The following is a 25,093-nucleotide window of genomic DNA, read 5'->3' as shown; positions in this document are numbered from 1 at the left end:
CACAGTGGGTCACAGCTGCTGCATGTTCAAGACCACATCTTGTGTGTGTCCCTCCAAAAGTTTAGTCAACATGCTGATGAAAATTCTCATTACTATAATAATTCTTCTCTAGCTACACAGTTTACATGTACTTCAATTTAGATTTAATAAAAGTAACTGCAAACTTAGCCGTTTGCATTCAGCAAGGACTACGCCTAAACTAGTGAAGGTGAAATTCAGCTGAGAAGAATTGAAGGTAGGGAAAGAGAAAGTGAAAAATCAGAAACCCAAAATGGGGTTAAAGGAAAAGTATTTTAGAATTCTTTGCACTGCATATATACAAGCTGTAGTTAAAGGCTACAAGTAAATTATGCTAACCACTAACTGTACAAGTTATTATTTAGCTTAGCCTAAGTTGATTGGACGCTAGGTTAGCTTAGCCACCTAGGCTGGTTTGTTTACAATATGACGTCACGCGTATGCACTTCCTGTGACAAGTCGTTGTCATGGGAATCAATGCATGTCAGAGAAATTCAACAGTCCAAGAAGAATGTCTGCATATTTTAAACGAGTTATGCATGTTTCAACTAGTTAAAATTTGGCGCCTATACTTTAAGTTTTACTTGATGAAAACTTGATGTTACTTGCGAAAATGCAAGTGTGGTTTGGCATTTGCAAATTTTACTCATGTAACTCTTCTCTTTACTTTAAACAAATTCTACTTGTTTAAAGAGTTAGGAAATAGATTAGCTGTAAGTCAAAGCTTGTCTAAACATACATAATTCATAGTGCATGGTTTGTGCACGTCCATCTCGTGCATAAATACTGAGCTTTCAGCGAGTGAAACACAGTTTTGATCGCCAAGTACGTGTAGCTATGCTTGTAGATGCAGCTAAAATTTAGATGAATTACATCAATCTAACAATAATTTTTAAGGTCTTTACATTGCAGAAAGGGGAGCATCCCCCAAGTCTACGTTTATATAACATTGTACTGAGATTTCTTCATCAGAAACAGATTAAGCAATACTGCAATTTGGATTTCTTCAACCAAAGCAGAATAATAAATATCGGTACAGTTTACATGGTGCTGAGATGAGCTTCCTTTGTCAAATAGACTTACGCTTTAATGCTAAAATTAGGATTTATTTTTCAAAATCAGAGTAACCTTATACGGATACCATTTGAACATATGCTAAGGTGTGTTAAGACCCTTTCACTTACAGTAGAGATGTCAATTCCAACTATCGTTTTATCTGCATTTAAACAAGCCAGCAATTAGCGATCTAAATGCATAATATCGATAATATCATTATGCGGTGTCCTATTCGGATTGGAATGATCAAATGCAAACTTTTAGGTTAACGGTAGTTTAAACGAAGGGGCGCTAAGTCATGTTAGCTTACCCAGCTCAGGTGGTTTGCTTAGAATCTGGCGTCAGGGTGACGTATGCCCTATTTGGAGTTAGTGTTTCCTGTAACAAGTCATTGTCGTGGAAACTAATGTGTAGCAGAGCCAATTCAACCAGCAGGTGGCAAATATCTGTATGTTTCAAAAAACAGTGCATAGTCTGTTGGCATGTGAGGCTTACACATGCATTTAAGATTTTCTTTAAATCAGTAAAATTCTAGTTTTACTAATTCAGACTCTTGCTTCTCTTTGAGCACACATTTTCATCTACTTTAAAAGTTTTATGTCCTATGCTGATTAGGAACTTTGTAGCAGAGTCTTGCATTGTGGTCATGCTGTGTGCCTTCTGGTTTTGCAGTTCAGAGTCAATGGGGTCTTAGGAACCCTTTCTGAGGAGGCCTTGTTTGTTAAAGGCCTTCTGCGCCAGGTCACGCGTCGTTGAATGGGCATTGCGTGCGCCATACTGCCAAAAATGGTGACTAACTGGTTTTGGAGGAAAAGGTTCTTGAAGCTGGTGTCTTCCTCGGTCACAGGTTTGTTGCAAGCTCCAAGGTAAGCTTGTTCAGAGTCTGTAGTAGTAGCACAGGGACTTTTAGGTCTGCCATGCTTGGTGGCTGGGGGAGCGCCCAGCTTGCATTCAGACTCTTAAGTCTGAGAATCCTGTTATAATGGCTTGTTCCAGTTGCTGGTCGTGCCACAGCCAAAGCCAGAACGCGGCGCCTCTCTGGGCTGGATGTGATCCAGAGAAGATTGAGTCTGTCTTGGTGTGTCACACCGGTCAAAGATTGCAGGTGAAAATCAATGTCTCGTAGATTGGCAGGGATGTCGTGGTCTCCTGCAAGCTCTGGTGTGAATGCAGGGATGTTTCTGACCATTTGCTTGAGGTCTTTGAGTATCACTTCATGTGCCATTTCAGGGTTTGTCTGAATTAATCCTTTTCCTCCCGCGGCTGCAGAGGCTCTAAGGAAACTGGCTGGTGAAGTGTTAAGATCTTCCCCCCTTTGTGCAGGGCTGGGGAAGCTTAGGCTGTTGATGTTCAGCAGGGCACATCTTTCTTGTGGGGTCCATTTTCAGTTGGTTGGACTGTTTCAGTTCTCTTTGGACCACACTGAGTTTGTCTATAATGTTACAGCATTGCTAAGTCAGTGTTCTGACTTCAGCTCTGGCTGCACGCCGATGGCTTTCACATCTCTCTCTATGAGTTAAACCAATTATTTAAGTGAACCAGTTCTTTACCAGTCTGTCGGCAGGGGCTCAGCAGCTGTCAAGAGCCGCTTGAAAACTGGTGATCTCTTTCAGTTGCTCCACTTTGTCAGGGTCTTTGCATCTGTCCTGTGCCTTCTCCCGTTGAGCAGGGTTTGTACTCTGTGGAATTCTGTGGCTGGCAGCATTAGTTCATTTACTTCCTGTTCGCGGCCTGCGGGAGCATGGCCAAGGAGAAGATGATGCTGGTCAGCTCTTGGTGGCTCAGGCTGGGTGTCAGACGTCCGCTTTCGTTGTCATCTAACTGTTCCTTTCTCTGCCATGGCAGGTTGTTGCCGTCTTCAGGCTGAAGGATGTCCATGAAACTGCTCTGCTGGGTCTCCAGGTGGTCCTGGTGGGTGGCAGGGCTGGATGTCTGAGGCCTAATTGCACACTTGTGGGAGCACGAGAGAGAAATGGCAAAGGCAAATAAATTTCTACAGAGGTGGTAAGCTATCTGTGTGGGAGAACAATTATGTGGGCCATGTAAGGTGTGAATAGCTGATGTGGAGCAACTAAGATTTACTGTTGGTGAGCACACACAACAAAAAGGTTTTGAGTATCTTAGTTGACGTGCTTTAAGTAGCGTAGATTGATGACTGGGCTTTTACATGTCATCAAACTATTACTCAAAATACTGATGGTTCTTTTCACTTGTTGTACTACGAGAGTAACAAACAGAACAAAACCAAAGTAAAACAATAGGATGAAATCAGAATGGAAAAGGAAGAAAGGATTGTTTTACTTATTTAAGTTTAGCTAGGAGACATAGGTAAAAAGGGCTCACTTATGGGTTATGCTGCTGTTAGACTAAGATAGCAGGGACACATCAAACATCTCAAGGTAAAAAAAAACACACTGGGAAGTGTTTCCAGTTCTATCTGATGCCTACAGTGCTTTAACTTTAACCGTACTTCATGTCCTTAGCTTGGTGCTAAGGAGTGAGGAGGGGTAAAGCACAGACAGGAATTAGGATACTAATAACCTGTGTAGCTCGTTACTGAAACAACAATTGCTAGAACGTCCTGGTTGCGTATGCAACCCACCGTTCCCTGGAGAACGGAGGACGTAGTCGACGTCGACTGAATTGGGATCACGCTAGGGAGCCTATCATCTTCGATTACTATTGAACGAGCCAATGGAATTTGGCGTGCGTGATTTGCATCACACACTCCGCCCCCGCGGCGCGGGTATAAATACGGAAGTGGATGCACGCACTAGTTGCTTTTCGCTGAGGAGCCGAGAGATACCCGGGGTCAGCAGTGGTCCAGCGGTAGTGGCAAGGGGACTACGTCCTCCGTTCCCTCCTTCAGGGAACGGTGGGTTGCACACGCAACCAGGACGTTCCCTTTCAGTCGATAACGTCAGACGTAGTCGACGTCGACTGAATTGGGATCACCCTTTGAACACGCCACTAACGCTGCCACCTTCCAGTGCCTAAACCAAAGCCTCCTGATGCCCCCGCAAATTTAAGGTGGGGAAGGACGGGGCTTAGGCCAGGGAAGTCACTGCTGTTCCTACAGGACCACTGGGAAAGCGTTCCCCGTACATTGGAAGGAAGGGACGCTACGGAAGCCACATCCAACCCAGAGGGAGGTAACGTGGACAATACACATATGAACTGGGCGGAAACCGGGCAGTCTAACATATGGAATGTCACTGGGGTGGCTCCAGCCTAAGACGGGGGAGACACACCGGACAGTGACGGCAGAGAGACTCTGCCGTGGGAAGACACGGGCTCGCCGCAGGGAGCCGTATCGTGGAAGAATACACATATGAGGTCGCCGTAGGGTCCGCAACATATGGACCCGCCTAACACAGGTTCCACACTGCTTACGAGTGGTAGGCCTAACACCAGACGTTCCGCACGTCCGACGTCGGAGGGGTGTGGAAGAACTCAACAGGGTTCAATTTTAAGGGAACTCAACTGGAGTATAAAGAGGGACGCAAGGATTTACAAGACCTTGCTCCCCAGGAACCTGACGATCAGAACGTGCTTCTGCACACTTCTGCAACACGATGAGCGTCGTTTAAACACCGAGGCAACATAATTTTGAGGGTGAAGGAAAACAGCCTACTCCAACCCATTTTGCAGGAAAGAGAGCACTGAAGTGACCGAAAGCTTTCAGGATCTCCTCTGGAGAGAAGACGCACTCAACGACTAGGTTCCACTTCTAAAGGCGTAAGCACGCTACCCATTTCTAGGGGGTGCTCGCAGAAGTGATGGTAACTATCACATGTCCCTGTGATAGCCACCTGAACCTCCGCGTTCAGATGTAAGACCGCCCGGAATCTCCGGGGGAAGAACGCGGGTGCCATCGTGCCCCGTCCCTGAAAGAGTTTTCAGGGGAAGACAGGAAGGCTGTCGATGGGAAGCAGGTCTAGTTGGGCCAATAAGGGGCAACTATGAAGACCTGTTCCTCTCCTGATTTAGCATGTAGGTGCAAGCGACGGGCGCAAAAAGACAGGAGCATTGCTCAACACAACATCTGTAGATCACTGGGCTTCAGGAGCATTTTCTGCTCAGCACTTGAGTGTGACAAGTTCACTGAGCTTCAGGAGCATTCCTGCTCAACACTTGAGTGCGAAGAACTTCACTGAGCACCAGGAGCATTTCTGCTCAGCACTGCGTGTGACGAATTTGCTGAGCTACAGGAGCATTTCTGCTCAACACCTGAGTGTGATGAACTCACTGAGCTACAAGAGCATTGCTGCTCAACACCTGAGTGCGATGAACTTCACTGAGTTTCAGGAGCAATTCTGCTCAACATGAAGTGTGATGATTTCACTGACTTGAGCAGGTGCAAGGCGACCATGAGTCGCAGTCACTTTTAGAAGGCTCACTGGGGTAACCACATTTCTGCGGGCCCCTGGGGCAGCTGAGACCCAGTGTTTGTCCAAGGGTAGTCCGCTCGGTTTACACAAACACTGGCGGAAAGATGAAACCGGGGGGGGGCAACTGAGCGGCCCCGGAATGGTCATGACCCAGCTGGACCCAGGGGATGGAGTCTCCACTTGCCCTGGCTATAACTGTCGTGAGGCTCGATGGCGGCACGATTGAGTAAAGCGGGAAGAGTGGTACAAAGCGTCCTCAGAAGCTTCTGACTCCAAGGAGGAGGTGACGGGTGAGTTGTGACATGCAAGGGAAGCTTGCGCAACGGTCGCAATGTCTAACAACTGGAGGCACGAATGCCCGTGTAGTCGGGGGTCGCCCAGGCCCCCGTTAAAACACGCCCTTTGTACATGGCCCCTCTGTTGAAGAGGGTTTGGCAGCACACCGGGATGAACTATAGTCAAACAGGGTGAGCTGCTCTGCCACGGTCACCTCGGGACTCGATATGAAGCTAGCGCTGAAGCGGTCACATATGGAGGAAGCCAAAGGCTGCGACTACCATATACCCAAGGAGCCTCTGAAAGTTCTTTCAGTGGGACCTTGTCTCACTTCAACACCAGCTGAACACATTCTCATTGGAGAGACGTGTTAGACCGAGTCCATCTCCAAAACTGAAAAAGAGAAACTCAGCCCGTGGGCGAGATTACTCTCTTCCAGTTGACCTGAGGACCCAACGGGCTCTGGAGCACTCGAGGGGAAGGACACTGTACTGATACTCCACCCTTACATGCCACACACAGGATGGCCTGCGGTGCGGAAGGTAGAGATCTAAAGCACATGTCTTTCAGGTCGGAGCTGCAGACAAATCTTGGGCCAAGATGGTCACGACCCACACCTAGTAGCACGAAGAACAAGTTCACAACTGGCTTTCGTACCGGCTGGAGGAGCGGCTATATCAAATCCCTCGCCAGCAGGATAAGATAAGCACGCACAAGTCAGGAGCACTGCTCCACACTCGGTGTGATGAATATCACTAAATTTTCAGGAGCACGTCTGCTCGACACCTAATGTGATGATTATCACTGACTTGAGCGGGGTAGCCGAGCCTGGGGTGTGGCAACAAAGTAGAGATAGTGGTGTTAGTGTGCAGTGCAACACTTACCTGTCTCCATTAGCGGCAGGGGGACGTGAGAAGGCGGATGACCGGGTCCTCTAACGCCCCAAGCTGAAGCTCGGGGATGTAAGGCTATTACAGGGTCACACCGCCAGACTGGTCCACTTGGGACTCAGGAACAGAAAATTGGCTCTTTTTCTGAATATGTGGGTACCGCTGACCCCATTTTTATAGGGGCCAGCGGCGGAACAGACACACACATAACAAAAAACTCCAGCCGGCCCTCCAACCAGCCAGAGGGAGTGGATCGGCGACCACTCCACAAGCAACTCCTCCATCCCTGAGAGCCCGTCCAGGTTCAGCGTTTCTTTTTGCGCTGATGCTTACCATCTGGCTTGGCAGCGCCTGGAGCAGGCTGGGCGCCCCTTCCGCGGCCGGCTCCACGCCGGAACCTGGGTGAAGGCTGCTGCGATGGTCCGGCGGGAGCTGAGGCGGCTGCGGGCGGACGCCCTCGGCGACGAACAGGCGGAGGATCTGACCTCGGCGGGCGGGTGAAGGCAGCAGCGTCCCTCCGAGGCAGGATGTGCCGGATGGCCTCCGTCTGTTTCTGAGCTGTAGAGAACTGTTGGGCAAAGTTCTCCACAGCGTCGCCGAAATACCCAACCTGGGAAATGGGAGAGTCCAGGAACCGAACCTTGTCCGCTTCTCTCATATCGGCCAGGTTGAGCCAGAGATGGCGCTCCTGGACCACAAGTGTGGACATCGCCGAATCGACCACGCGAGCTGCAACCTTCGTCGCCCGGAGGGCGAGGTCAGTTGCAGTGCGGAGCTCACTCATGAAGGCGCACGTATCCAGTCCATAGGAGGGGAATGGCGCAGCAAGCCGACACTTGAACCGGGCTCACGGTGAAACTGGCTTCATGAGAAGGGAGCCCACGGGAAGCAGCGGTTCAACTAGGTGTCGTCCAGCCCCCAACTCTAGAATCTGTTTAGCAAAGCATATCGTCAACGCCCAGGCGGAGCACTTTACACTCATCATAGAGGAGCTCAACACCTAAGTGGACATGTTGCATCTCGGATTTTTACCGAAATGAAGGCAAGCACTAAGTGCAACTTTGCATGGAACAGCCTTCCCTCTCTGCTGAATTCCAACAGATATTTGTAGAGCTGGTCTGAGGTCTATGGCTTGCGTTCTGTACACGTCCAAGCGAACGGACAGAGAAGCCAGGGCTGGATCTGCCTCCTCCAGGGCAGCGCTTGCAGGCTCACCACCTGCTCCTATTACGAGAGAGGTAGGAACCTTGGGCACAATCCGAGCCGGGGTCTCAGCTTGTGAGAGTTAGCCGGCCCAGACTCCAGGCACAAACGTTGACCGAAAGTGAGCAAGTCCCTACCCTCTAGTAGAGACCACGCGAGCAGGAGAACTGATATAACAGAATTTTTAACTCACTGCCTGCAGTGGCTCAGGGGCAGCTCACGGTCTGAACTACCCTCGTGCATGTTCATGAGTGCCTGGGCCTGGTGGACCTGGAGCAACGCCATGGCATGCAAGGAGGAAGCGGCTTGCCCACAAGCTTTGTAAGCCTTGCCCGTAAGAGCGGACGAGAACTTACAGGCTTTAGAGGGGTGACGAGGATCACCTCTCCAGGAAGCGGCCGCCGTTGGGCATAACTGCATCGCAACGGCCCGCTCCACCGGAGGGATAGCCTCGTAACCCTTCACCGCTCCCCCATCAAGGGTAGTGAGGGAGGAGGAGCTACTCAGGCGGTTTCTGGCAGAGAAAGGTGCCATCCATGCCCTCGTAAGCTCCTCATGCACTTCAGGAAAGAAAGGAACCGGGGCGGCGGACTGAGAACCAGTACGGCCCGCCACGATATACCAATCATCCAACCGAGATTGCTCGGGACACGGTGGAGGGTTCCACACGAGCCCTACCGCCTCGGCGGCCTTTTTCAGCATAGCTGACATTTCTGGATTTGGCTCGGGCAACACTGGTCTCCCGGACGGAGGCAGTGCAGCCGAGTCGTCACCTCCAGAGTTCAGCTCCCCCTCCGATGCTGCGATTGACATCGTATCCCCTGGAGGGGCCCCAAATGACACGGCTGGCCTGTCCATTACAGAGGGACCAGCGGGATCAATGGGGAGCTCCACCGGTTGCGGTGTGAAAGAGGAGTGAGGGACCCACGGGGCCTGGCCGGGCGGATTACCCCTCACTGTGATCCTCAGATCACCCAGCTTGGACTGCACCCCAGTCTTTCTCTGGGAAGGTAACCCAGAGGAAGAACAAGGGCGGGGCCCAGAGGTGGGGACTGCAACAACGCTTTTGACGAAGGCGAGTCTAGATCTCAACACCGAGATGGCCATGTTCCCGCAGTGAGAACATGACTCATCCACGAAAGCTGCCTCGGCATGCTGTAAGCCCAAACATGTGACACAACTTTCGTGACCGTCAGAGGGGGATAGTGCCAGACCGCACCCAGAAACGCACGGATGGAATGGCATCTTGAAAAAGACGCACTCACACCCGTGTTGCTCTTTTAGGAAATGGGACCATCACCAGTGCCGGAGCACACAGGGAATGACCGCGGCAAACACTGAATAGTCTTTCAACCAACAGTGAAGCACTCACTTCTCGCCCTCTAACCAACCGTCAACACACAAACAAACAATAGAAATTTGATGCTGTTAAAACAGCAGTTGAGAGCTGAGAAGCTCGCGATCACCGCTGCACAACGCTGTAGAACACCAACACTGGAGAGGTCTTCCCGTAAGAACACCGACACACTCGCTCGTTGAATACAACAGCACTCTTCAGAGACATCAAAGACGAACGGCTCCGAAGTGAAAGGCAACTAGTGCGTGCATCCACTTCCGTATTTATACCTGCGCCGCGGGGGCGGAGTGTGTGATTCAAATCACGCACGCCAAATTCCATTGGCTCGTTCAATAGTAATCGAAGTTGATAGGCTCCCTAGCGTGATCCCAATTCAGTCGACGTCGACTACGTCTGACGTTATCGACTGAAAGGGAACTACTGTAATCCTATAGAGAGAGGGAAGATGTTAATAGTAAATATCTAAGATAAGGTAAAGGTAGAATGTTCTTATAGATCTAGAAAATTAAAAGGAAAGGGAAACACACAAATTGATTTAATAAAATTTCAGATTTAATTAAGCTCAATTTAGCTGAATAGGAAAATTCAGGCTGAAACAAAAGTAAATAAATGAAATGAAGTAAAATAAAAATACAGAATAAACGTGGAAAGTCCTCATAGCTCTGGTAACAAAAAGGGAAATTGAATAAGCAAGTCGATTTAATTAAATTACAAATTTAATTAAATTAAACTTAACTAAATGGGAATATTCAGGCTCAACAGGTGTAAATACACAAAATAAAATTAAGTCGAAATAAAATTGAAAGTGAAACCAAATGGGAGGGGGTATAGAGAGAGAGAGAGAGAGAGAGAGAGAGAGAGAGAGAGAGAGAGAGAGAGAGAGAGAGGGAGAGAGAATCAGTGATTCGGAGCGTGTATCAAACTGCTAAAGTCACGTAATTTCAGTAGACAGGGCTTTGTTACACGTCATAGCTGGTTTTGAATTTGTTTATTAAAATTTCAACGGTTGGTAGCTGTCTCATGAACCAGTGTATATCTGATTTGTATGTGATCCCGTATCACTTTCATAGATTTGTACACATTTAATGACGCATTTGATAAAGTGAAGAGGCGTATTTAATAGTCTCTTATTGGTCTGGTTAACCAAGCTTTCATAAAACGAGCCCTACAGGTTACTAAGATATCACGGCTTGGAAGACAACTCATATTAAAAGGTATTAGATGGTTCGTGGATTACCATTACTTGATTAGCTACACCTTTGACAAAACATTTGCGATTGGTTTGTAAAAGGTGTTCCATTGAGTTGAGTCTTCGCTACACTTACACTGTTCTGACCAGCGGGGGTCACCGGCGGGGGCACTTCAAAACAATGAACCATTTGTGACGCAATTTGACTCCTTGGATTCAAAGCCTCGAGGAGCTTTGTCTCTCATCACACGTGTTCAAATCACTATCCCTTTTTCTCAAGGGCAAAGGCCCAAAGTCTATAGTCTTTGGTTTAAAGGTTACACTTTACGCTCACACGTGTCTAAGTTTTAGCCGGGGGCTAAAGCTATAAGTCGAGATAAAGGGCTTTAACTTGCATGCGTGTAGGGTTGCTAGGGAGCTAGCTTTGGCTACACGTAATCACTTGTTTTCACAAGGGTCTGTGAGGTTGGTGCTGTTATCAGATTATCAGAAGTGCCTGATCGCACTTCCCTGTGTCATGCGTTGCTAAGAGACCAATGCCAACCAACAACACAATTTTATGGAAACTGATTTGGAAACAAATTTTAACAGGACAATTATGATACCACTGAGCTGAATGGAAGTGCAAGACCGAACACACACTGATAAACTTGCTGAATAAAAAGACTGATAAAGTGATTTTCACTGACCAAAGATACATTTTTAATTGACACCAGAGTTTAAGAGGCACAAACTACAGCATTTATATAATTTAAATTAAATAGAGCAAATAGAATAACATTTAAATAAAATATTATATAAAATAATAAATAGAACATTTAAATGTTTGAATTTTTCTAATAAACAAAATTAACATTAATGTTGCTCAATAATCAGCCCTTAAAACAGCTACTACACACTCACCTCATAACAGATTTCATTTATGAGCAAAGGACAGGACACTACAACAAGTGGGGAATGTATCTATCTCTATAGGTTAAACGAAAACACAGAACTTACCAGCATTGTCAGCTTCTTGGGTGATATGACTGTGTTGTGAACCAGGAATTGAAGTGGTTGATGGAGCTGCAATGAAATAAAGAAAATAATTATACATAAAGTTAGACTTATTTTTTTTTTTAATGCAGAAGGTTATCATTTTACAGCCCCTTTATACTCACCAACAACTGGAGCTTTGCTTACTGGCAGCATATACTTCAATCGTGCTCCTGGAAAGGGGACATAAGGAGTAAGTTAATGTGATCCCTTTAGTGTAGAAGCCAAACTGGGTTTATATTGTTCTGTTGAATGCTTTAACACCACAGCGAATGGTAGGGATGGCTGACGCAAAACAGTCGTTCCGAAGCTTTGCGAGAACCCGAAGCGCAGATGTTTCGAAACACTGATTCGAATCGTGATTCAAAACACCCATGTCACGTGACTATGGCCAAACGAAGCCTCGAAGTGTTTCACTAAATGTTTCATCAGGTGTGATCCGCCGAATCAGCGTTTGATTGACTGACACGGTCGGAAACAGACCACACAATCGCACATCTGTATAAAAGTGAAATCAACGCATATGACCTCGTGGGTTTTTGTGAGAGGAGTTTGATTTTGAGATAGCGGATTTTTGGTGATATAGTGACATTTATAGTGCGATTTGTTTAGTTATATTTAGGCTTACATTTAAATTTACACAACACATTGACTGATAGGCTAGAGACACAGAGTATACATATAGTGACACATTAATAGATACATAGATATAAATATATATAGACAGCTAGATTAATAGATAGATACATATATAGATATATTAAAGATAGGCTACATATATAAATACATAGATTATAGATACATATATATATACATATCTAAATACATAGATAGATTGTAGATACATATATCTAATTACATAGATAGATTAGAGATACATATCTAGATAGATTTGGATAGATAGATAAAATGGAGGCTCCCCAGAAGAGATGCCGTACATCTGTGGTGTGGGAGCATTTCCATTTAGAAACCCAAAATAAAGTGAGATGTGTGTATTGTGGTCGGCAGCTCGCCTACTGCAAAAATACATCATCCATGATGCGCCATTTGAGGAGCACTCATCCTGCCATTTTGCAGGGTGCAGAGGATGGCATTCCCCCTGTACCTAGGCCTGCTACTGACACTGCTGGGCCATCTAAGCAAGGTATGCAGATGTATCCATCACCATCAACATCATCACCATCAACATCAACACCAGTAGAAACACAGGTCAGTTTATGGGAACTTTTTGATACTCGTATCCATCAAACCCAGATGATACACAATGCTACAGCTGATGCCACAGTGGAAGTGAAAAAATACATCAACGATGCGTATTTGCCCAGAACTCATGATCCACTAACTTACTGGAAAGAGAGAGCAGTAATCTTTCCTCATTTGTATGTCCTTGCTAAAAAATATCTTTGCATGCCAGCAACAAATGTCCCTTGTGAGAGGATTTTTTCAAAGGCTGGAGAAATTATCTGTAAAAAAAAAGAAGTAGGCTAAGTCCTTCCAAAGCAGAGAAATTAATTTTTTTGAAGAAAAATATGTAAAAAAGTGAGACATTGTGGCTTGATTTATTTTATTAATATTAATTTTGCAGGACCAAAATAACATTATGCACAGTGAGGAGCCTATAGGTTACAAGATTCACATATTAGAAAAGTACAATAATAAAAAAACAACAAATTTTCATGGCTCGTCAAGGTTGTTTCAGATCAACACCTGCAAGTGACCACTAGGTGTCACCGTTGAGACGGGTGTCGGATTGATTCGAAGCCTCGAAACAATATGGACCATTTGGTTCAACTGTTTCATTGCTTCACGAAGCCTCGATCTGCCCACCACTAGCGAATGGCCTAATATTAAACCAATTTTATGCAGCATGTTATTAGCATGTTGTAAGGAGGATGAAGAGGCAGAGTGAGATTCCATGTGCGGAAGTTTATTAAAGATAGTCACCACAAACAGGTGACAAACAGGAAATGAGTGTAGAAGAAGCAGAGGACGTGGATCACAGTCAGTACTCTGGTGAGTGCTCCCTCTGCTGGTTAGGCATTACACATGTAAATAACTGTAGCATAACGAAAGTTAATAGAAGCACGATTTAGGCTAATGTTAATATAAGACTTTTAGTGCAGATTATCCATACAGGTATCGGAAAATTAAGCCTACAGCCAGGTTTACGTTATACATACCTTTATCTTCTTGCTTCTTCTCTTCTTCCAGCCTCGTCTTTTGTCGTTTTTCATGGCCTGAAAAATATTTTCGTTTTTTGTCAGTCATCGTCGGAGTCACTGACTGACTGACCAAGTGACAACGAGTGACATCATAGGGTCAGTCAGGGTCAAGACTCGCAGGGAGCTCCCAGCTGATTTGCCATAATAAAGAACTAAATACATAACAACTGTGCTTATAATGATGTTTGATAAAGAGCGCTGTTGGCCCATTTCTTTTAATTTATTTATTTTATGTTACTTTTGATTGTTGTGGTCTGGGGCCCGGTGGGGCCCCGCAGCCTGACAGCAATTTAAAGCCTAAGAAAGGACCCACCTCTCAGGGTTGGCTCGACCAGTAAGAAAGGTGGAGTTTTCAAGTGGGAGAATTTGATTTATGGATCTTTGTTACAAGCGTGCTCATTTGCATGTGCAGCTGTATTGGTTGCTGATGAAGAAACTATGAAAGATTCTTGTAATACTAATATGTTGTTGTTATCGACATATCATGTACACAGTCATTTCGATCTTCAAAGTACCAATTTATAGAGACCAAACATGGTATAGATGAGGTTACATTGACCGTTGGTTCTGTCATAAAATACACAGTATCAAAAATAAAAATTTATAGAATTAAAAGACACTAAACAAACCAGTAAATCATTCCCACAGTTTGCTAGGGTGCATTTTCTTCTATAGATCAGTTCGTCTATGATTAATGCAGCAAAGTTTGTTTTAAAGTCTGTTTCTTCCTTCTCTGTCTGTACCACGTGATCACATTTTTAACAGCAATAAAACCAACTTATCTGATCGTAGTCATGGTAACAAAAACAAAAACCCTTCTTGCCCTTATTGTTGGGGGATGGGACCACAGATCCCAGAGTGAGTTTTAAATGTTATTTGTTAACTATAACAAATAATTATATCTGATTTGTCTCAGTCGTTACAAAAACATACTCTCTACATTTTGCATGAATGTTTTTCAGCTGGATTCCCCAAAGCTTCAGCCCTCTGTAGTATATCTACTCACTTTTTTGATCCTCCAAACATTCTAGATTGTGGTTTGACCCTGGACACCATTAACAATGATGTAAGTAATCAATGTCTAATGATTGTAATATATAGTCATATAAAACTTACATGAATTTTCCTCAGATGAAAACAGAAAAGATTGCATGATTGCATAATTTTTATTTTTATTTTTAATGAAGCTTTCTGGAGCTACTCAAGCTGATGTCCTCTTATTAGCATCCAGTACCCAGATCCTCACATCCATACCGGAACAGCTAACAGCCCACAACATCACAAATGCTGTTAAAATATCCAACATTCTACTCCGTGATGAAACTGCACAAAGCACGGTACTTATTAAGCCTTAAACAGATTTTAAAATTTAAATTTCCAGATTTTCGCAAACTGTGTTTGTGTGTTTGTGTGTTTGTGTGTGTGTGTGTGTGTGTGTGTGTGTGTGTGTGTGTGTGTGTGTGTGTGTGTGTGTGTGTGTGTTTTGTGTGTGTGTGTGTGTGTGTGTGTGTGTGTGTATGTGCTTGTACAGTACCTGTTTGGAAACATTACCTCTTTTTTATGTTTTTGTAAAAAGTATCTTACACTCACCAAGGCTGCTTTTATTTAATGTAAAATATTGCAACATATTATTACAAATTAAAATAACTGATTATTTATTCCTGTGATCAAACCTGAATTTTCAGCATCTTTACTCTAGTCTTTGGTGTCACATGATCCTTCAGAAATCATTCTGATATGCTGATTTGATGCTCAAGAAGCATTTCTTGTTACTTCTTATCCATATATTAATGTTTTATTAATAATAATAATAATTATACAAATAATTATATATTATTTGTATTATTGTATACATTTTCCAAACTTCACATGAAATAGACAGATATAATAATTTGACTACTCCAGGTACACCACAGAACACTATACATAATCAAACATGTAAGCACAATGTTTTTGCACTCCTTTGCTAAGGTTTAATCACACCCATCTCCCTTATAGTGTCATGTTTCAATGTGTTTAATTCAGTTTTGAGATCTTGTTCCCCCCCGTCTTTGTGATTTTGGTTCGGTCCTGTTAGTTTTCCCGCTCCTCGTTTGTGTTCAGTTTCTTCACCTGTGTTCTGTTAATTATCATATTAGTCCCTGTTCATTTAAGCCTTTTCCCTCAGTGTTTGTTGGTCGTCGTCTGTGTATGGTTGTGTTTACCCTGAAGTCCTGGAGTGTATTTTGTTCCTGTATGTTTATGGAAGTTTAAGTTTGTAAAATAAATCTCCTAAACTGTAGCTACCATGTCCTAAACTGTAGCTACCTGTAGCACACAAACCTGACACATAGAACCATAAGTATGTCTGCAACATTTTTATTATACTACTGTACACAGATGGGCAAAAACATTATCAACACCTCCCTAATCTGCTGTCGGTCCTCCCCATGCTGCGGAGGCATGGACTCTACAAGAAAGTGTCCTTTGGTATCTGGCACCAATACATTAGCAGCAGATCATCCAGATCATGTAGGTTGCGAGGTGGAGCTGCAGTGGATCGAACTTGTTGGTCCAGAACATCCCACTCATGCTCAATTGGATTAAGATCTGAGGAATTTGGAGGCCAGGGCAACACCTTGTACTTTTCATCATGTTCCTCAAACTATTTCTGAACAATGTGTGCAGTGTGGCAGAGAGCATTATCCTGCCAAAAGAGGCAACTTCCACCAGGGAACTCCACTGTCATGAAGGGGTGGACCTAGTCTGCAACAGTGCTTCGGTAGGTGGCACATATCAAGTTGATGACCACATGAGTGGCTAAACCCAGGGTTTCCCAGCAGAACATTGCCCAGAGAATCACACTCCCTCCTCCGGCTTGTCGTCGTCCCACAGTGCATCCTGGTGCCATCCCTTCCCCAGGTAAGCGGCACACACGTGCACAGCCGTCCACATGATAAAAAAGAAAGAAAACAGGACTCAGTGGACCAGCCGACCTTCTTCCACTGCTCCAAGATCCAGTTTCGATGTTCGAGTGCCCCATTGTCGACGCTATCGATGGTGGACAGGGGTCATCGTAGACACTCTGGTCTGAGCTACGCAGCCCCATACGAAGCAGAGTGTGATGCACTGTATGTTGTAGCCTGCCTTCGGTGCCCAACACCCTGTCGCCGGTTTGTGAATTATGACTTCTCGGACCACTATTGGTAAATTCTCACCACTGCTGACCCGGAGAAACCCACAAGCTTTGCCATTTAAGAGATACTCTGACCCAAACGCCTTGCCATAACAATTTGGACCATATCAAATTCGATCAGATCTTTATTTCTGCCCATTTCTCCTGCATTCAACATGTTGATTACAAGGATTATTATTGTTTGCTTACCATCTAATCTACCTAGACCTTAATATGTGGTCTTGTTGGATGATGATCAACAATATTTGCTTCACCTGTGACCGGTCATAATGTTTTGGCTCATCAGTGCTTATACAAACCAGAGTTGTTTTGTGAAAAGTCTTTTTCTTCATTGTTCAGGACATTGCAGTGTCAGCAGTAGCCACAGTCAGTCAGCTCCTGAACGCAAGTCATGGGATGTACTTTTCTGTTGACCAAGCTGCAATAAATGAGTAATAAAACAATTCACACTCACTGCACTGACACACAGAACCATCTCAACCAAATTCGTAAGTACTTTCATTTTGACCTGCTGTCTGACTTCTTAATTGTGTTTGTTTAGACTAACACAGACTCTACAGAAACTCTCTCTGCGTGAGAAGTCAAATCCATTGCTGGTGCAACCGAACATGGCAGTGCAGTCACTAAAGGGGCAAACTCCAATCCGACATGTGCAATTAACCTCTTTTAAAGGCAAGTTTGAAGCTGAAATATACAACAGTACTCTCTAGAATAAGGTCCATTCACGGCATGTCAAAATGACAAGATTCCGACTTGTAAAAAGTGTTCATGACCTTGTAGAACTCGTAATTACAGTTCTACAAGTCTCCGACTTGTACCACCAGGCCACTGCAGATTAATTTTGGCATTAATAGTGTTATCATAGAGATGCCTAATTACAAGTCTATGGACATGAACAGCTCAGAGTAGAATGTCACATGTTGTCATCTTGTAATTAAGACATGGTGTGAATGTAGCAAAAGAGGAAGAGTCATGATGCAGTGTTTTTATTTATGTACACTGCTGCTCAAAAATGTGGAATATTTAAGAAATTTTTATGTTTGCATATGAAGTCACTTATGACCACTGCCAAGGATGCCATTCGCCCAAGGAGCCTCTGAAAATATTTCGTGGTACCGCTGTTTTGTCCTTGAACAGTTTCAAGCAGTTCAGCACTGACTGTGGACGGTTTGTGACAGACGTCCTGTCATGGGGATCGAGTCCAACTTCATATCGAGAAAAGAGTAAGGGCTGTAAAACCCTTCTTGGCTGGAGGGACAAGCTCCATCCTGTCCTTCGCTTAGAGGACAGCAATCTCCACCCGGAATTTCAGCAGAGTTCTCGCCTCGTGCTGAAGTAGAAAGAACGCCGCTGAATCTGTGCGGGCGCCTGAAGAAAAGAACAGCCGAACCAGACTGTTCTGATGTGCAAGCATGATGGGCTGGAAAGAGCTAGCCAATGCGTCCACATTCTGTACTAGCAGCACCAATAGAACCACATTTCATGTGAGGTGGGTGGCGAGGGGGAGTAGGAGTTGCCACGTTGGGAGGTTTTGCGTCCCTTGGCACTCGTGGTGAATGGAGTGTCAAAACACCTACTTTGCTCACAGGACCCACTGTCGAGGGGCCTGCGCCTCATTGATACTCTCACACTTACCTTTCTCTCTGCATAGACCCATTGCAACAAATTGCGGGGAGGCCAAGTATTCGTATCCACCAAGGTTCTGGTATTCGATGTCTGGCCATCATAAAAAAAATACGTAGTATGTGTGTGTGACCCAGGGAAAGAGAAAATTCCTATCTTTCTGACCATGTAAATGTCCCTCCACCCTCCCATGGGAGTGAGGCTCACCCCAAGTCCTGTGGACCCTCGGGGATTCCTGTTCTGGCTGAAAAATGTGCCTTCCACGACTTTGAGATCTCCGGGAAGAACAGGACCTCAGCTGTGCATCGAGTGTTTGGAACAGAGCGGAGAAGTCCACTCAAGCCCAATGCTTGTGGCCTCCTTGTGGCCGGGAAGTCATGGCTGTCAACTCGGCGTCAGCCAGAGACTAAACTATGATACCCGAAGATCATCCAACTCAGAAGGTCATTCAACTCAGAAGGCATAAGCCCGCCCTCTGATGCAGTGATTGATAACTGATCTTCCTCATGAGCCAAGATTAAGAAATTCAGCTCACCCGTGGACGAGCAGCCTAACTCATCCAGAATGATGAAAACATCACTTGTGAGCGTCCGAGAGAGAGAGAAATCGCCTGCACCCAGGACACGGAGGGAACGGCATCTTTAAAAAGAGGCGATCTGCAGTGCAGCTCTTTTATAGGAATTTACTCTTTTATTAAGGAAATTGCCTCTTTCAGAACGCCGCTGATGCACCCTGGGGAGCTCCCTGCACTTATCTCTGCAAACGCTGAGAGAGACCGCTGATGTTTGATCTGGTTGCACATACCAATTTCATTGACCTTTTCTGAATACATCAGAGGTATTTGGGGCTCTCAAGAGTGACCCTTAGTATCTGTATTTCGACACAGCATCAGAAAGGGAACAACCAGTATACATACAAGTTCACTTATGCACTAAAAAAGTGGGCCAATTTAGTCCTAAGTAGTATTGAAATAGTACACACAAGTATACTACTAGTATATTGATATTTATATACTTGTACATACATTAAAAATATACTTGCACTTTACTTATGTATACTGAATACAATTTAATTATACTTTTTTTTTTTTTTGTACGAGTTGGACAGTTAGCGTGCTACTAACATTCATGTTTATCTTCATTTCTTCAGGGCAAAGTGATACCTTTTTACCTAACAGAATACAACTGGATACGACACAGGCTGAGATTTCCAAAGATAACATTGACCTTCAAATGAATGTCATGTTCAGTGAAGGTCTACTTTCCCCCTTGTTGTATTTTGTAATTATTCCACATGAAATAATCGGTTGAAAGTGATATTTTAACTATAGCAACTTTGTCCCTATTTCTGTAGATTTTGATAAAGATGTTGGGTTTGTCCTCTATGATAGTGATCAGTTCTTTCAGTCAAAAAGCTTTCAACCTTCTCTGGATACCAAGAGAAGAGTAATATCTGCTAATCTTCAAGAATATCTTGGATTTGACCACATTGAGTTTGAATTCACACCATCGGTGAGCAGCTAGTCCAACAACACAACACGCCTTGCTGTAGCTTATTAATAATCAAACTCTTAAAAATAAATGTTCCAAAAGGGGGTTTTAGTTCCCTTAAAGAAACTTTCAGTATATAGTTCTAAACCATTTTTTTCTTAGTGTGACATTGACAGAGGTCAGCACAGGTATGTGGTTTATGAATTAATACATTGTTGAACTTTCAGGTCGATTCCACACTATCCCTCAACGACTTTGCATGTGTGTTTTGGAGTTACACTAAAGATGACTGGAGCACAGAAGGCTGCTCCAAAACAATGAACCCCTCAGGTCATGTAGTATGCAGCTGTAAACCGACAAATTTGAAATTTGAAAAATGTCAAAATGCAAACTTTGCCATTCTGATGGTAAGATAGGATGTAAATATCATTGATATTTGACTTGAATGGTTTAGTACACTCTAAAAAATAAAGGTGGTTTCTCAGAGCAATGCCATAGAAGATACATATTTGCTTCACCAAATAACCTTTAATTAAACAATTCTTAAAATAAGATTTTTTTTCTTATTGTAAAGAACATTTTTAATAATCAGAAGAACCGTACTCCACTATATATAACTTTTTTTGCAATGGAAATGTTCCATGAAATGCCAATGAACCAAAGATGCCAAGAAATAACCTTTATTTTTAAGAGTGTAAAGTCTATGATGCTGTGATTTAAAGTCCATTGCAACTAGAATTTTTTTCTGCAGACATTTGATATCAACTATCAGTATTCTGAAGCCTTGCATTGGATCAGCATCATTGGCTGCGTTCTGTCTGTACTGGGTCTGTCTGTCACAGCTGTGTACCAAATCATAACCAGGTAAAGGCTTATAGTTTACACTGGCATAAACATTACACTGGCATAGCCACATCTATTTGAGTGGTACAACTTTTTATAACTTATATTCATGCACTTTGCCACAGGAAGTCAAGAGGATGCAGTCCTACTCTGCTAGTTGTGAACATTTGCATGAGCATGACTGTTTTCTACCTTCTCTTCATCTTTGGCATAAACAACCCTGTCCAACATCCGATTGTGGCAAATGTGTCTGGTCAGAACATAATTCCTGAGTCAGACCATCACAAGTACCCAGATGAGGGTCCCTGTACAGCATTTACAGCTCTCCTTCAGTACTTCCTGTTGGCCACGTTCACTTGGAACACTCTGTACGGCATTAATGTGTTTCTTCTCTTCAAAAACGGAGTCTCTGGAACACCTCCATGGTTTCCAAAGGTCTCCCTGGCAATTGGATGGGGTAAGGGATATTGAACAAAACACTAATGTATTTTGTAGTTTGTGCTTGGTTTTCAGTATGGGTAAAAACCACGGGTGTAATTTCCTATGGGACAGGGGGATGTCCCCCCCATTTTTCAAAATCCCGTTTGAGTCGATGCGCGCGTCCACATCCAGGAACTTTGCTTGCACAATAAAAATAGCTCACTGAACACTCTAATGAGCAGGTATAGCGGTTGGGGCACAGACATCGATGAAACGCCAGAAACAACAACAGGTGACTTTAATGTCATCATGGATGAAAAGAAAGAAAGGAGATCTGAGTTGGTTTGATTTACATCAATTAGCTCAGGTCAGGATAATCATATTTTCTGTCTACACCTGTTGATGTTAGCCCTACGTTGACTGAGCTAACTTTAACATACACTGCTGCTAGGTAATTTCAGACTGTTAATGTTAGCTAAACATGTAATGTAGAACATTCTGTGTAGTCTACTAAAAAACATTCTGTAGGCCTACCTCGAAAACGATTCCACTTTAAACCACAGCATTTTCTGTCAGCAACGAAGTAGTGCTGTCAACGTTAACGCATGCGATTAATTTTTGTCCAGCTTTAAAGCGTTAAAATATTTAACGCAATTAACACAGCATTCGTTCTATCTGTCAGGGGTGACAAGACAAAAGAGAACGCGCTCGAGTGAATGTCCTCCTGACACACACATGACGCACAGAAAGACGCGCGCCAGTATCGCACAGACAGCGCGCCAGGATCGAGTTCTCCTTCGCGTTTGGACTAACAATAACACACACGGACACACATTTATGCCAAAATGTCCGTTTTATCAAGTATACCACAAGAACAGTCTTAAATTAGTTAAAAAAATGTAAAAATGAAAGTAAAGAGTAGTGAGACAATGAGACGCGTGAGATCCTGTCAGCAACGACTGGTCTTAAAGTGACAGCAGACACTAATTCTCTCTGTCAGTACAGTTTACCAAAGAACAAAGGGAACAGAGAAAATTACTCACTGATTAATCAAATAAAATTCTATTTTAAATTAATTAATTTAAATTAATTAATTAATTAATATTTAATTGATAATTTATGCAGTGAGGACTGTTTGATAACCTTATTCAATTTCTGTATATTTCATACATGTTAGACAGGAAAGGCACAGCTGTTAGACAGTTAGACAGAAAGTCAACATAATATGACATTTATTATGGGATTATGTGAGGGTTGTTTTAACTTCACTTAAATTAAAAGTTGTTAAATTTTGGGAATTATTTTCATAGAGACATCAGTAGCTATATTAATATCAGTGATACTTGCCTTCATTTATAAAAAGATGCCATTAAACAATTATTTAAAATATTCTGTCTTTATGTTGTTTCTACATTACAGTGGAAAGTGAGTCCCACATTATTTACATTTTATTTACACAGAAAACATTAATAGCTAACATTTATCACTTTGAAATGATTAATACAATTTTTTTGAAGTCTTGGCAATCGGCAATTCTATTAAACAATAAAGAAAGTAAGACAATTTTTTTCATTATACATAGTTTAGTAGCCTACTATTCTTTTTGGCAGAATTTATCATTATAATTAAATTATTTCCTGGATTTTGTATCACCATTGTCCCTAAATGTATGTAAATATAGGAAATGGGATTCAAAATATTTTCCCCCATTTTGTGCCCCCAACACACACTTCTCAAACCAAAGTTACACCCTTTGTTAAAACGATATATGCGTAAATGTACTGTATCAACTGGTATAACTATTCACATTTTTATTGCGGTTATGCCAGTGTTACCTATGCCACTTTTCTGCAACTGAATCATTAGCGCCACAGCAAAATAAATCCTTTTGTTTTATGTCAAGAAAGCATTGCTTTCTGTTGAGTTTTCCTCACAAACTTGGATTAATAATTTCTCATAATTTACTCACCCTGGTGTTGTTCCAATGCCGTATGCCCTTCATTCTTTTTGTGACCACAAAAGGAGGATTAAAAACAATATGTTCTGCTCGTGCTCGTCCATACAATGGCATTGAATAGCAACCAGGATCAAGCTTTATGCAAAAAATATGCAAAAGCTTCACAGAATGATCCCATGCGACTCATGCCATATATTCCAAGTGTTCTGGGAATATACTATAGGGTTTGGAAAAAAAACAACCAGAAACTTGCAGAAAAATGGACCTTAGCCGTTGGTCTTCTTTGCACTACTGGGCAATATTTTCATTAAAAAAATACATCAAACTTTTGCTTTGTTTTTTTTTTTTTATATACCCCCAGGACACATGGAATATAAGACACGTGTTGCATGGGATCATTCTCTGATACTTTTGGTTATTTTGCTGGTCCCTATTCACTGCCATTATATGGATGAGTGCAAGCGGAATTTTTATTTTTACATTCTCCCCTTATGGTCCAAAGCAGAAAGAAGGGCATGTGGCATTAGTACAACACCAGTGTGAGTAAATGAAGACTTTTTTTTTGTCATTTTAGAGTGAACTATCCCTTTAAGGTTTGTTAAACGTTAATCATCTAAAGTACTGTATGATTGTGTGGAATTGACCCTCTCACTGTGACGTTTTCTTACCAGCATGAAGAAGCGATAACGGTGAGGGAAGTACCTCAGTTATTATTAAAGGAGTAGTTCACTTTAAAATGAAAATTACCTCATGATTTACTCACCCTCAAGCCATCCTAGGTGTATATGACTTTCTTCTTTAAGATCAGAGTTATATTGATAAACACCCTGACGCTTCCATTTCCATTTCCATTTATTCATTTAGCAGACGCTTTTATCCAAAGCGACCTACAAATGAGAACAATAGAAGCAGTTAATCTAACAGTAGGACAACAATATGCAAGTGGTATGACCCCTCTGTTTAATCTAATGCAGTACATGTAAAAAAAATTTAAATAAAAAAATAGAATAGAAGAGAAAGTGTTAGTATTACTGGATCAAGTGCTGCCAAAAAAAATGCATCTTCAGCCGTTTCTTGAAAGTGGCTACGGACTCGGCATCTCTGGTTGAGTTAGGCAGATCATTCCACCAGCAGGGAACAGTCATGGTAAAGGTCAGAGAGCCTCTTTGAGATGGTACCACAAGATGACATTCGCTTGCAGAGTGCAAGTTTCTGGATGGCACATCAGCCTGAAGTAATGAGTTTAGGTAAAAGGGAGCAGAGCCAGTGGTTGTTCTGTAGGCAAACATTAGTGACTTGAATTTAATGTGAGCGGCAACTGGCAACCAGTGCAATTTTGTGAGGAGAGGAGTGACGTGCTCTCTTCGGCTCATTAAAGACCACTCTGGCTGCAGCATTCTGGATCAGTTGCAGAGGTTTGACAGAGAAACCTGGAAGACCAGCCAGGAGAGCATTACAATAGTCAAATCTGGATAGAACAAGCGCTTGGACAAGGAGTTGTGTAGCATGCTCTGTTAGGAAGGGCCTGATCGTCCTAATGTTGTGCAAGGCAAATCTACATGAACGGGCAGTTCTAGCACTGTGGTCTATGAAGTTAAATTGATCATCAAGTAGAACCTCAAGGTTCCAGGCTGACCTTGATGGAGTTATGGATGACGAGCCTAGCTGAATGGTGAAGTTGTGATGAAGTGTTGGGTTGGCCGGGACCACAAGTAGCTCTGTCTTTGCAAGGTTTAGTTGAAGGTGGTGGTCCTTCATCCAGCCAGAAATGTCTGTCAGGAAGGCTGAGATGCGAGCAGTTACCGTTGGATCGTCAGGCTGGAATGAGAGGTTGTGTGTCATCGGCGTAGCAGTGATAGGAAAAGTCATGTTTCTGAATCACAGATCCTAGTGATGTCATGTAGTTGGAGAAGAGAAGTGGTCCAAACACTTGAGGCACCCCAGTAGC

General features: G+C 43.3%; 1 long non-coding RNA gene across 1 annotated transcript in view; it reads left to right on the top strand.

Annotated features, from left to right (window-relative positions):
- LOC143736207 (uncharacterized) overlaps positions 1-14,703 on the top strand; it is a 42,828-nt gene extending 28,125 nt beyond the window's left edge. Inside the window, exon 3 of the long non-coding RNA XR_013203393.1 lies at positions 14,600-14,703. This is a non-coding gene — a long non-coding RNA (uncharacterized LOC143736207). The remainder of the gene's footprint in view (positions 1-14,599) is intronic.
- Positions 14,704-25,093: the final 10,390 nt, after the last annotated feature.

The sequence above is a fragment of the Siphateles boraxobius genome, unplaced genomic scaffold (genome assembly GCF_051911475.1).
Source record: "Siphateles boraxobius isolate OS27281-9 unplaced genomic scaffold, OSU_SipBor_1 13, whole genome shotgun sequence".
Taxonomy (NCBI): domain Eukaryota; kingdom Metazoa; phylum Chordata; class Actinopteri; order Cypriniformes; family Leuciscidae; genus Siphateles; species Siphateles boraxobius.
Note: the sequence above shows the minus strand (reverse complement) of the source record. Positions and strands in the feature narration are given on the sequence as shown.